This window comes from Canis aureus, chromosome X (genome assembly GCF_053574225.1).
Source record: "Canis aureus isolate CA01 chromosome X, VMU_Caureus_v.1.0, whole genome shotgun sequence".
Classification (NCBI taxonomy): domain Eukaryota; kingdom Metazoa; phylum Chordata; class Mammalia; order Carnivora; family Canidae; genus Canis; species Canis aureus.
This window is the reverse complement of record NC_135649.1, coordinates 25,754,305-25,768,660: the sequence shown is the minus strand read 5'-3', so window position 1 is coordinate 25,768,660 and position 14,356 is coordinate 25,754,305. Positions and strand designations below refer to the sequence as shown.

General features: G+C 36.2%; 1 non-coding gene across 1 annotated transcript; it reads left to right on the top strand.

Moving 5' to 3' along the window:
• Positions 1 to 9,026: 9,026 nt before the first annotated feature.
• LOC144309281 (U6 spliceosomal RNA) lies at positions 9,027 to 9,128 on the top strand. Its single transcript, XR_013375335.1, has one exon. It is a non-coding gene; the product is annotated as a U6 spliceosomal RNA (small nuclear RNA).
• The last annotated feature ends 5,228 nt before the right edge of the window (positions 9,129 to 14,356 follow it).

The following is a 14,356-nucleotide window of genomic DNA, read 5'->3' as shown; positions in this document are numbered from 1 at the left end:
TATATTATAATAAATAGAATAATAAAGTTTAAAAATGCCTAGGTAAAATAGAAATCTATCTATATAAGAAAAACAGTATATGTAGGGGAAGAGGACACTGAGAAATAATCCAATATTTAGATATACTTTGTCATTTTTAAATTATTACCATCATTATTTTAATCTAGAGGACTTAAAATTCATTTTGTTTTTTCATTGCTATGATATTTCTGTGTTTCATATCATCTTATTAAGGGGGATTTAGAAATTTGGGGAGAAAATTTAAACCTTTTTGTCTCTAAGAGAGCTCTTAACCACGTTTTGGAGTTCACTTGTTCATTAATGATAAACTCTCCTCCATCAAGATATAGAACAAGAAATCATTGACAGTGTCAACACTCCATTGAGTAATTTGAAACTTGCCTTCCAGTTGAGCTGATGTGATTAATTAACCCATCAGCAAGCTCAGCTGTCTGATGAATAGTAGCTGTATAGCACTGAATCTCAAGGACAACTTCAACTTTTCGAGGATCTTGAACTGAAATTTCTTCTCAGACAAGTGGCCTAATTGAATTTCAATGAATCAGAAATCAAAGCTTTCTAGACTTTTTAAGTTGTTAGTACAATTCTCTTTCTTTTAATATTTTTCCTCTTAAGTATTATGAGTGTGTATCAGATCATATATCTTGAAATCTTTGAGATCCAAACTTCCCAGAATAAAAATGTTTGATTTATTTTAATTTTACTTTTTAAAAGGTTTTATTTATTTATTTGAGAGAGAGAGAGTGCATGAGAGGAGAGGAGAGGCAAATGGAGGGAGAAGCAGACTCCCCTGCTGAGCAGAGAATCAAATGCAAGTCTTGATCCCAGGACTCAAAGACCATGACCCGAGCCAAAGGCAGGCATCCAACCAACTGAGCCACCCAGGCACCCCGGTTTGCTTTATTTTATTTTTATTTTTATTTTTTTTTAAATTTTTATTTATTTATGATAGTCACACAGAGAGAAAGAGAGAGAGGCAGAGACACAGGCAGAGGGAGAAGCAGGCTCCACGCACCAGGAGCCCGACGTGGGATTCGATCCCAGGTCTCCAGGATCGCGCCCTGGGCCAAAGGCAGGCGCCAAACCGCTGCGCCACCCAGGGATCCCGGTTTGCTTTATTTTAAATTAATTTTATTGATAAGACTAAATTATACTTTTATTGGTAATTATTCTCTACTTTTATTTGCAGTTTACTATATTAAAATAATAGAAGCAATGTTTTTAAAGCATGTACAATTTTAGGTTGTATACCTGTTATTAAATATTAGTCTGAAAACCAATGCAAAAAGCCACCTGATGACTTTTTTTATGACTGGTTGACAATAGAGATATATTGATCTCACATCCCATATATTTTGATTAAACCAGACTGAAGTAGAGCCATGAAGTTTGTTTTGAAAATCATCTCAGGGGATTTAAACCCATAGCTAACTTTTTAAAAAAGATTTTATTTATTTATTCATGAGAGACACAGAGAGAAGGCAGAGGCATAGGCAGAGCTCCAAGAAGCAGACTCCTTGCAGGGAGTCTGATGTGGGACTTGATCCCTGGACCCAGGATCACATCTTGAGCCAAAGGCAGACACTCAACCACTGAGCCACCTAGGCATCCCCCCATAGCTGGCTTCGTAAGTATAAGGAAGTTTAGAGATGGTTTAAGTTTCCTTGAGTAATGGTATATTGTGATTTAAAATCTATTTTCATCTGTGTCTGTACTTTTACTAAGAATTTACTGAAACTGGGGTGCCTGGCCTGCTCAGCCAGTAGAGCATGTTACTCTTGATCTGAGGGTCATGAGTTTGAGCTCCATGTTGGATGTAGAGATTACTTTAAAAAATAAAATTAAAATTAACAAAGTTACTAAAACTTCAGCAATCTGTCCTGTTTAGAGGTTTGATGTGATTTATCAAATATAATTCAAATAATACTAACATTCCAACAATTTTAAGGAATTTGCTAAGTCAACAACATGATGCTTCCTCTATTCATAATTGATTATCTATATTTATTTAAATCATCTCATACTGATTGAAACTGTTTAAACACAAGAACAGAAATACACGCCACAGTGGATGAAGCAAATGTTCTAATGTAATATATCCCTTACAATGGATCTGAGTTATTTAACGTGAGAACATTGCTGCTATTATCTGCAGTATCAACTACATTGGAAAAGTAGGTCCAATAGAACATAATTTCCTTAGCAATATAGAACTCCACTAAAAATCTTTACCTCTGTGGATGAAACTGTAGGTAAGCTAACATTAATGCCCATTTCTCAAATCTTTATACGCTACTTCCCTCTGATTTCTGTGAAGTAAAGGATAAATACTTTAAAATTCAGTCTCATTTGTAGCTAAGGATCAAGTAATGAGTTATGGCAAAGTAAGCATATAGATGGGTTGGGATATAAATGGGATACTTGGAGATATGGCAATTTGCAATCTTGTGGGAAAGGACAATAGAATCATAGAAATGCCAGTCTGGTTATATTGAGTCAGTGAATCAGCTCCTATAGTAAAAATATGAAATGTCTTGTTATTTGAGAGAAGTAGACTCTTCAATGACACAGTGTTATTTAGATCTTCTCTTGCAGCCACAGAAGTTTCTACATAATATAATGTCCAAACATCCGTAATTTAGCCCAGTCATATAAGAATCAAAGTCATCTTCCTTCATTTAAAAAGGAATAGGCTTCTAGAGATTCTATTTCTGAAAAACTGAAATACATAGTCAATACTAAAATCTTTGAATATTTAAAGTGTTGCTTTTTATGGAATCTTTTCTACCAGTGATTGCTAAACATTAAGGTTAGAACACAATATTCTCATAATACTTAGAATAATATTCATATATACAACTCATTGTATAGGTCTTTGTATTAGCTTATCTATGTAATGAGATTCCCATCATTGCACATAAATTCCATTTATATTCATAATGTATGTTTTGCCTGGGATGTTTAAGCATCTAAAGGTGATTCCAAAGTTTCCCAATATGTGTGTGTTTGTTTTTAATCATCAGCCCCTGATACACTAAGATAAGTGATATAATTATTTATTTTTGCTGCAAATGCCTAGCTTACTGATTCTTTGGCATTAGTCAGAGAGTGACTAGAAAATAGCTCTTATACACTTCAAGTAAGAATCTAAACTAACAGAACTAAAAAGAAGGAAATATCACAATTTCTCTTAATAACTCATGATAGCTATGCATAGTTACATTTTTCTATGCTTAAATTACTTGTACTCTAATTTCATTCAATCTCTCTGTTTTTGTCCAATCTTCAGAACTAGTAGCTATCAGATCAGCAGCATTTATATTCTTCAAGACAGTTACTGGAGCTGCAACAAGTGGATGTTGATGTAGAGAACTGAATAAAAATAAAGAGAATGGGCATGATTTATTTTCTTTTTCTTCTTTCTTTTTTGGATATCATGTAAAAATCTGTTGAAGTGACTATTAAACATCGGGGTTCAAGTGTCCTGTCGTTTCACTGCATCTGTATCTTTGGGGTAAATCCCCAGCAGTGCAATTGCTGGATCATAGGGCAGATCTATTTTTAACTCTTTGAGGAACCTCCACACAGTTTTCCAGAGGGGCTGTACCAGTTCACATTGCCACCAACAGTGCAAGAGGGTTCCCCTTTCTCTGCATCCTCTCCAACATTTGTAGTTTCCTGCCTTGTTAATTTTCCCCATTCTCACGGGTATGAGGTGGTATCTCATCGTGTTTTTTTTTTTTAAGATTTTATTTATTTATCCATGAGAATACACAGAGAGGAGAGAGAGAGAGGCAGAGACACAGGCAGAGGGAAAAGCAGGCTCCATGCAGGGAGCCCGATGTGGGACTCCAGGATCACGCCCTGAGCTGTAGGCGCGCTAAACCGCTGAGCCACCTAGGCTGCCCTCATCATGGTTTTGATTTGTATTTCCGTGATGGCCAGTGAGGCGGAGCATTGTCTCATGTGCTTGTTGGCCATGTCTATGTCTTCCTCTGTGAGATTTCTGTTCATGTCTTTTGCCCATTTCATGATTTGATTGTTTCTTTGCTGTTGAGTTTAATAAGTTCTTTATACATCTTGGATACTAACCCTTTAACTGATTCGTCATTTGCAAATATGTTCTCCCATTGTGTAGGTTGTCTTTTAGTTTTGTTGACTGTTTCTTTTGCTGTGCAGAAGATTCTTAATGAAGTCCCAATAGTTCATTTTTGCTTTTGTTTCTCTTGCCTTTATGGATGTATCTTGCAAGAAGTTACTGTGGCCAAGTTCAAAAAGTGTGTTGCCTGTGTTCTCTATTTCTAATTGCCTAATTTATTGGCGTATAGCTGCTCATAATATGTTTTTAAAATCATTTGTATTTCCTTGGTGTTGGTGGTGATCTCTCCTTTCTCATTCATGATTTTATTAATTTGAGCCTTTTCTCTTTTCTTTTTAATAAGGCTGGCTAGTGGTTTATCTATCTTATTAATTCTTTCAAAAAAACCAACTCCTGGTTTTGTTGATCTGTTCCACAGTTCTTCTGGTCTCTATTTCATTCAGTTCTGCTTGAATCTTTATTAACTCTCTTCTTCTGCTGGGGTAGGATCTATTTGATGTTTTTTTCTCCAGCTCCTTTAGGTGCAAGGTTAGCTTTTGTATTTGAGTTGTTTCCAGTTTTTGGATGGATGCTTGTATTGCGACGTATTTCCCCCTCAGGACTGGTTTTGCTGCATCCCAAAGATTTTGAACAGTTTTATCTTCATTGTCATTAGTTTCAATGAATCTTTTTAATTCTTCTCTAATTTCCTGGTTGACCCTTTCATCTTTTAGCAGGATGGTCCTTAACCTCCACGTGTTTGAAATCCTTCCAAACTTCTTGTGATTTAGTTCTAATTTCAAAGCATTATGGTCTGAAAATATGCTGAGGATGATTCCAATCTTTTGGTATTTGTTAAGACCTGAAATCTGATCCAGTATGTGGCCTATTCTGGAGAAATTTCTATGTGCACTTGAGAAGAATGTGTATTCAGTTGCCTTTGGATTGAAGTTCTGTAAATATCTGTGAAATCTATCTGGTCCAGTGTACCATTTAAGGCTCTTCTTTCTTTGGAGATCTTGTGCTTAGAATATCTGTCGATTATATAAAGCGCTACATTCAAGTCACCAAGTATAAGTGTATTATTATCTAAATATGATTTTTTTTAGAGGAAGATAATTTAATCCAGAATCTTTACAACATGTCACCTACAGTGTACAACAATATAATCCGGAATTACTAGCTGTGTGAAAGAGGAAAATGCAGTTAATTAAAACAGATGCACACATGACCCAGATGCTGGAATAGGTAGACAAAGACTTGAAAACAGTTTAAAGAATTCAGAGGTAAAATGAGACGATGGATAAAGAGATGGAAATTTAAGAGAGAAATGGAAACTTTATGAAAGAACCAAATAGAAGTTTTAGAATGGAAAAATACAAACATCTGAAATGAAAAAATCTATCAGAGGAATTTAACCACAGACTGGACATAGCCCAAGACAGGAATCAGTGAAGTTGAAGACAGGCCAATGGTAGCTATCCAAACTGAAGCACAGAAAGAAACAAAAAATAAAAATGAAATGGAAGAGGGTGGGGGAAGAAAACACACATCTGAGATCTGCAGGTCCCCTTTTTGTGTAGATCCTTTATGTATGATATAGTGTCCCTCTTCATCTCTTACTACAGTCTTTGGGATAAACTTTAATTTATCTGATATAAGGATTCCTACCCCTGCTTTCTTTTGAGGACAATTTGAATGGTAAATGGTTCTCCAACCTTTTATTTTCAGGCTGTAGGTGTTCTTATGTCTAAAATGAGTCTCTTGTAGACAGCAAATAGATAGGTCTTGCTTTTTTATCCAGTCTGAAAGCCTGCACCTTTTGATGGGGTCATTAAGCCCATTCACGTTCAGAGTTACTATTGAAAGTTATGAATTTAGTGTCATCATGATATCTATTCAGTCCCTGTTTTTGTGGATTGTTTCCTTGGACTTACTCTTTCTTTTACAGAGTCCCCCTTAATATTTCTTGGAGAGCTGGTTTTGTGGTCACATATTCTTTCAGTTTTTGCCTATCTTGGAAGCTCTTTATCTCTCCTTCTCTTCTGAATGAGAGCCTTACTGGATAAAGTATTCTTGGATGCAGGTTCTTCTCATTTAGGACCCTGAATATATCCTGCCAGCCTTTTCTGGCCTGCCAGGTCTCTGTGGAGAGAGGTCTGCTGTTATCCCAATGCTTCTCCCCATAAATTCAGAGATTTCTTGTCTCTGCTGCTTTAAGGATCTTCTCTTTATCTTTGTAATTTGCAAATTTCAGTATTAAATGTTGAGGTGTTGAGTGGTTTTTATTGATTTTAGGGGAATCTCTCTATCTCCTGGATCTGAATGCCTGTTTCCCTTCTCAAGTTAGGGAAGTTCTCAGCTATGATTTGTTCAAATACATATTCTGGACCTCTGTCCCTTTCAGTGCCCTCGGGAACCCCAATTAAATGTAGATTTTTCCTTCTGAGGCTGTTATTTATTTTCCTTAGCTTATCCTCATGATCTTTTGTTTTTATCCTTTTCCTCAGTTTACCTCCGTGCCATCAACTTGCCTTCTATGTCACTCACTCATTCTTCTACCTCGTTAATCCTCATTGTTAGGACCTCCAGTTTGGATTGCATCTCATTTAATTGAGTTTTAATTTCGGCCTGATTAGATCTAAATTCTGCAGTCATGAAGTCTCTTGAATCCTTTATGCTTTTTCTAGAGCCACCAGTAGCTTTATAATTGTGCTTCTGAATTGGCTTTCTGACATTGAATTGTAATCCAAATTTTGTAACTGTGGGATACATGACTGTTTCTGATTCTTTTGTGGTGATTTTCCTTCTAGTCATTTTGCTCAGTGCAGAGTGGTCAAAAACAAGTTGTACTGGAAAAAGGAGAAAAAGGGAGAGAGAGAGAGAAAAAAGTAATAAAGAAATAAAAAAAAGGGGGGGACAAACAGAAAACAAAAAACAAGGGGGAGTATCCTCTGATTCTATATACTGTAAATCCCTGGACTTCCCTGGAACTTTCCAGTGCTGCTTGGTCAATAACTTGCTTTTCCCCTGTCCTTCTAGCTGGTCTTCTGGGGGAGGGACCTGCTGTGCTGATCCTCAGGTGTATGCCCCTGGGGGAGCTGCCCAGCCCCCTGTAGGTGCATGTCTCAGTGGGAGTTGTTTATCCTGTGAGGCCCCTGCTAAGTCCAGGTACAAGGTGACACCAGGAGGAACAACAACAGTGGCGCTGGCCAGCTCTCCAGCCCTGGAGTCAGCTCCAGCAGTAACTACCGCAGCTCTCAGTCTGCAGGGGCCTGGGTGCTCTGGGGGCGGGGGGTGGTGATCTGCACAGCTCTGGGCCAGCTGGTGGCAGGAGCGTCCTCGGTGTCCTGAGCCCTTCTGGCCTCTGCCTGTCCCAGGGGGAGCGCAGGATCCTGGGCTGTGTCCCCCAGTGCCCTGGTCTCCAGGGCCTGCAACACTCCCCTCCGTGTGGAGCCGCCCCCCCCACCCCCCGCACAACCTCCAGCTGAGCTCCTCCTGACGCCCTGCCAGGTGTGGGCTGCAGCCCTTTAGGGAGCTTGGCCTGTGGTGTGTGGCGTGCTCTACCCCAGATGCAGTTCCTCCGTTAGTGCCCCTGGGAGCCTGAGGGCATCCCTTTCCCTCCTGGGATCCTGTCTGAGCTCCCTGCGTGCACCTTTCCATCCGGGAAGATTGGTGAAGCTCCTGTTTCTCTGGGCCTGGACCTTCCTGTCTTGGAGGCACTCGACATGCGGCCTTAGCCCCGTTCCTTGGGGCGCCCCTCCCCCTTGGGTGCCTTTTTATTTCTTTATTATTTTTTTCCATCTACCTACCTTGATAGAAGTGCAAACTCTTCTCACTGTAGCATTCCAGCTGTTCTCTCTTTAAATCTCAGGCCGAATTTGTAGGTTTTCAGGATGATTTGAAAGTTATTTAGGTATGTTGGTGGGGACAGGTGACTTGGGGACCCTAGTCTTCTGCCATCTTACCCCGTCCCCCAGTAAACATCAATATCTTATAATGGTTTAGATCATGTGTTCTGCAGTTGTCCTTCTAGAGGTAAAATTTTGGTTCTGTCACTTAGTAGCTCTGTAACTCAGAGAAGAATTTAACTTTTTGTGTTTAACTTTCTCAACTGTGAAATGTTAGTAATTATTAGAATTATTGTTGATTTCTTATTTTCTTCTAGGCAGGCCAAACTCTTTGGAATAATGAAAAAAATAAGAAATTAATCTAAGCAGAAGAATATCTAAATAATCCATTACCATGGTATGAGGAGAGTATCTTCCATTTCTTAGTCCTTAGTTTCTTTCTTGCAGCTACATTGATGTGGAAATGGGAATATATAACCCCCAGACTTACTTACCTATTTATTTATTTGTTTGTTTGTTTGTTTGTTTATGTAGACTCCATGCCCAGCATGGAGCCTGAAGTGGGACTTGAACTCAGGACCTTGAGATCAAGACCTGAGCTGAGATAAAGAGTCAGATGTTGGGGATCCCTGGGTGGCTCAGCGGTTTATCACCTTCCTTTGGCCCAGGGCCCGATCCTGGAGTCCTGGGATCGAGTCCCGCATCGGGCTCCCAGCATGGAGCCTGCTTCTCCCTCTGCCTGTGTCTCTGCCTCTCTCTGTGTGTGTGTCTATCATGAATAAATAAAAAAAATAAAAAAAATAATTATTAAAAAAAAAAAGTCAGATGTTGGGAGACCTGGGTGGCTCAGCAGTTTGGCTCCTGCCTTGGGCCCAAGGCATGATCCTGGAGTGCCAGGATAGAGTCCCATGTCGGGCTCCCTTAGGTGAGCCTGCTTCTCCTCTGCTAATGTCTCTGCCTCTCTCTGTGTGTCTCTCATGAATGAATAAATAAAATCTTAAGAATAAAGAGTCAGATGCTTTACTGACTGAGCTCCCACGTGTCCCAACCATCAGACTTTAAACATAGACTAGTTTGTGCTCACTTTGTTAGCACATATACTAAAATTGGAATGACAAAGATTATCATGGCCCCTGTGCAAGAATACCAAACATATTCATGAAGCATTCCATATTTTTGGAACTAAAGGGTATAATGCTAAGTGAATAAGTCAGTCAAAGATAAATACCATATGAGTTCACTCATATGTGGAATTTAAGAAAGGCGACAAATAAGCAGAAAAAATAAGAGAGAGAGTGAGAGAGAGAGAGAGAGAGAGAACAAGCAAGAAACAGACTCAACTACAGAGGACAAACTGATGGTTACCAGAGAGGAGGTGGGTGGAAGGATGGGTTAAATAGATGATGGGGATTAAGGAGTGCACTTGTGATGAGCACTGGCTGTTGAATGAAACTAATATAACATTGTATATTAACTAAATAGAATTAAAATTAAAACTTAAAAACATTTATTGGTTTGACTAGAATTGTAATTGGGAGGAGTAACAAGTCTACAGTTTTCTAGAGTGTGATATGGGAAAAACAATGAGTCAGGAAATAATTCCTAGGTTTTGAGAAAAGTTTTAAATAAAAGGTAGCTTTGACCTAGACAAAGAAGGAAAACACATTTTAAGTAAGAGGAACATAATATATAAAAATCTGAAGAAATAAACCACCATAATATAACTTTTGAAGAAATACAATTAAATATGTGTGGATGGTGCACAAATTATATGTGGCAGGACATGAGAGTAGAAGGGTAGGTGGGGATTGAATCATTAAGGGTATTGGGGTCAAACTAAAAACTCATTCTTTATATTTAAAGTGTTGGGAGCAGAACCAGATTAGAGGCAATAAGACCATTTAAGAGACAATGATAGGAATCTGGGCAAAAGACAATAAGCATATCACAAATATTCCTTTGTGTTTGTATGTTTGAATGTATCTCATAAAAACAGAGGAAAGAAGGAATGGAAGAAGAAATCAGACTGCCATTTTACTACCAAGGGAATGAGGTTGGTGGAGAGGAAAATATTATTTATGTTATTTGATTTGATATAATAGGTATGTTTTATTTTTCTAAAAGAAGTGCATAAAAAGTCAATAAATTAGACATCCAATTATTTTTTTCTTATTGAAGTATATGTATATCATCTTACTCTAAATTTGCAGTTACTTTCTATTGCTCACATATACAAGACAAAGAATGACATCCCATATTTTAGCTATTATTATCTGTGCTTTTGTTGTCGTATCCAAAAAAATTGTTGTCAAGACCAATGTCAAGGGGCTTTTTGTCTGTTTTCTTCTAGGAGTTTTATAGTTCAGTTCTTATGTTTACATCTTTAAAACATTGTGAGTTAGTTTTCATGGATGGTGTAAGATAGGGGTCCAATTTAATTATTCTGCATGTAATTATTCACTTTCTCCAACATTATTTATTAAAAAGACTATATTTTCTCCACTGAAACAAATATTTACTCCCTTGTTAATTATTAGTTGACTCCCTTGTCGATAATTAGTTGAATTTTAGCATGTGAGGGTTTATTTGGAGGCTCTGCATTCTGTTCTTTTGGTTTATGTGTCTGTTTTTAATGCCAATGTCATACTGTTTTGATTACTATAACTTTATAATGTAGTTTGAAATCAAGAAATGTGATGCTTTTAAATTTGTTCTCCTTTCTTATGATTGTTTTGGCTATTCAGTGCCATTTCTGGTTCCATAAAAATTTTAGAATTATTTTTTTCTTTTTCTGTGAAAATGTCATTTGAATTTTGATAAGGATTACACTAAATCGATAGATGGCTTTGGGTAGTATGGTTATTCGTGAGAGACAAAGAAAGAGAGGCAAAGACATAGGTAAAGGGAGAAGCAGGTTCCCTGTGGGGAGACCAATGTGGGACTTGATCCCAGGACCTGAGATCATGACCTGAGCCAAAGGCAGATGCTCAATTGCTGAGCAACCCAGGAATCCCTATTTTTATTTTTTTTTAAGATTTATTGTATTTATTTGAGAGGGAGAGAGAGAGCAGAGAGGGGCAGAGGGAAAAGGAGAGAGAGAATCTTAAGCAGGCTTTATACCCAGTGCAGAGCCTGACACAGGGCTCAATCTCATCATCCTGAGATCATGACCTGAGCGGAAATTAAGAGTTGGGTGCTTAACTGGCTGAACCACTCAGGTGTCCATGGACACTTTAACAATATTAATTTTCCTGGGGCTCCTGCCTGGCTTATTCAGTAGAGCATGTGACTTTTGGTTTCCAGGTCATGAGTTCAAGGACCAAATTGGGCATAGAGCTTACAATAAAAAAATGTTAATTTTCCTAATACATAAACCTGGTACATTTTTCTATTTTTTGTGTCTTTTTCAATTTCATTTATGAATCTTGTAGTTTTCAGTGTACAGATATTTACCTCTTTGTTTGAATTTATTCTTAAGTATTTTATTGTTTTTAATGCTATTGTGGATGGAATTGTTTTCTTTATTTTTTTCAGATATTTTATTGTCAGTGTATAGAAACACAAATGATTTTGTATGTTAATTTTATATCCTACAAACTTCCTGAAACTGTTGATTAATTCTCACAGTTCTTTGGTGGAGTCTTTTGGGTTTTCTATGTATAATGTCATGCCACCTGCAAACAAAGACAAATTTACTTCTATTTTCTGATTTATATTCATTTTGTTTATTTTTCTTGCTTAATTTCTTTGACTAGGACTTCCAGTACTATGTTTAATAGGAGTAGTGATAGTGGGCATGCTATTCTTATTCCTGATCTTAGAAGAAAATGCTCCAAACTATCACTATTGGATATATTAGCTGTGGGTTTGTCATACATGGTCTTTATTATGCTGAGGTATGTGCATTCAATACCAAATTTGTTGGGTGTTTTATTTATTTTTTTCATGAAAGGATGTTGTATTTTGTCAAATGTTTTTTTCTGCATCTATTGAGATGATCATATGGTTTTTGTCTTTATTAATGTGGTGTATTACATTTATTGATTTGTGTATGTTGAGCTATCCGAGGGTTATATCCTGCTTGATCATGGTGTATAATCTTCTTAATATGCTGTTGAATTTGGTATGCTGATATTTTGCTGAGAATTTTTACATGTCTGTTCATCAGGGATATTGGTCTGTTTTGTTTTGTTTTCTTAGAGTGTCTTTTTCTGGCTTTAGTATCAGGACAATGTTGGCCTTGTAAAATGATTTTGAGGTTGTTCCCTCCTCTTCAATTTTTGGGATAGTTTAATATGGGTTGACATTAATTCTCCTTTAAATGCTTGTTAAAATTCGTAAGTAAAACTATTTGGTCCTGGACATTTACTTGTTGGAATGTTTTTAATTACTGTTTAATCTCAAAGATTTCACTGTAAATTTATAGATAAGTTATTAAAATTTATGTTAGAAATAAATGATATCAAAGGTGATTTTTAAATCCCATCTATTTGGTTTCAGGTTGTTACAAAGCATGATTTTGCATCTTTCCACTTCTTCCACCATTCTAGTAAAAAACTGCTCAATAGAAATAATATCAATGGAACCAAATAACTCTGAGATTTCAAAATGGACCAAATTGTAAATAGATTATCATTCCAGTCAGAACCCAGATGTCTTAAAACAAGCAATGGATGACCATTGGATAAGCATGATACATTTAACAAATCCATAAAATACTGTCTGTTTTTTACATGCATAAAATTAATAGGATTCTTATTTCAATGCAGTTTCCAAAATGCTACAATCAGATAAGATATACTTAAATCCATATGCTTCAACATCGCCTTTTTAAATGAATTACATTAATCATTTAAAACAAAATTAATCATTTAAAACAAAGGGGCCCAATCTTCTACAGAGGCTACTATTAAAAATGAATTGTCCTATCTAACTTATAATGAATATTTGCTTCTGTTATTAAGGATTATAAAATAACCAGTATGGAAGAATTAAAAATAACTTAATAATATATCATATTCATCATTTTACCCATACTTCTATCAGTAATATCCCTTCCTTGTTTTAAATATGAATGAAATTTGCATAGTTAAATCTTAAAGTCGTAAAGTGGTAAAAACAATATTTTTATATTGTTAAGAACAGAAGCACCAATTTGTTGTATTTTTTTCTTATTTTTTTTAACATAAAGCTTAGTGAAACTATGTCTCTATAAACAAGTAGTTCAATAATTTTGACCTAACCAGTGGGCCAAGCACCATTTTTCAACTCAATATAACTGCCAGTAAAATTAATTTACCAAATTTTCTATGTTTTTTTTTTCTGAACTGATCTTTTCATAACTGAATATGCAAGTAAATTCATCAAAAATATTTGTACATGTCATTTGTAGAATAAAATCCCATGCATACAGACTCTCAAGTGAATGGTGTGTGTTGGGGCGTGTGTGTGTTTTCAAGGATAAAAGCTAGAAAAGAGAACAAAAATCAGGTAGAAGATACCATGACCTTACAATTTGAATGAACCTCAAATTTTAACATGGTATGCAAAAATCAGAAGATAAAAGTTCCAGTACATAATATAATATAAATTTTCATTTGTGTCATGATCCACATATTGTGTGAATAGTCAAAAACTGGGCATTTAGTATTGGGATATTTTTTCCAAAGGTAATCCCCCAGTAAAGCTAGATATTGGATTGAGAGTTGTAATATAATTATTTGAGTTTACTTGAGATGTTCAGTGATCATTTGTTACTTTTGTTTTTGTCCATTACTCACCCACTTACCATCTTAAGTGCCTAATGACCTTTCTTGATTTATAAACATGCAACAGAAGACAAATGAACCAACATGTGGGGCTGGATGACCTTTCCTGGATTTCTGAGGCCTTAAACTCTCATTTGTTTTTCTTCTAGAAGTGTATAAATCAAAATAAAGCAGGTTGTACAATGAAGAGTTAACTTTGTCAGTGATATATATTTATGTCTTCTTTGAAGAAAAATATACAGGAGAGCCATTCCCTTCCTTTACATTGACTGCAGTCATTTCTAAACTACTGATAGAAGCACTCCAGATTTAGATCATTTTAATGCTTAAATAAAAAGAATTTTTGTCTTCAAAGTGAAAATAAGCACAATCAATCTTTTTCTTGTATACTACTTAAACTGTATGAGCTCCGATTTAAGTGGAAACTATAATTGGATGAAGGAAAACACATCTATGTGACAAACATGAATCCTGATCAGCATTATAATCTTTCCATTGTTGATATTCTATTCTATTTTACTAACATTTATTTTTTTTAATCATTTTATAATAGTTTTTCCTTTTTGCCTTTTTTTTTTTTTTTACTATTTTCTATGACTGGACTATGATATACATGCCCCATTTCTCCTTTGCTGTTG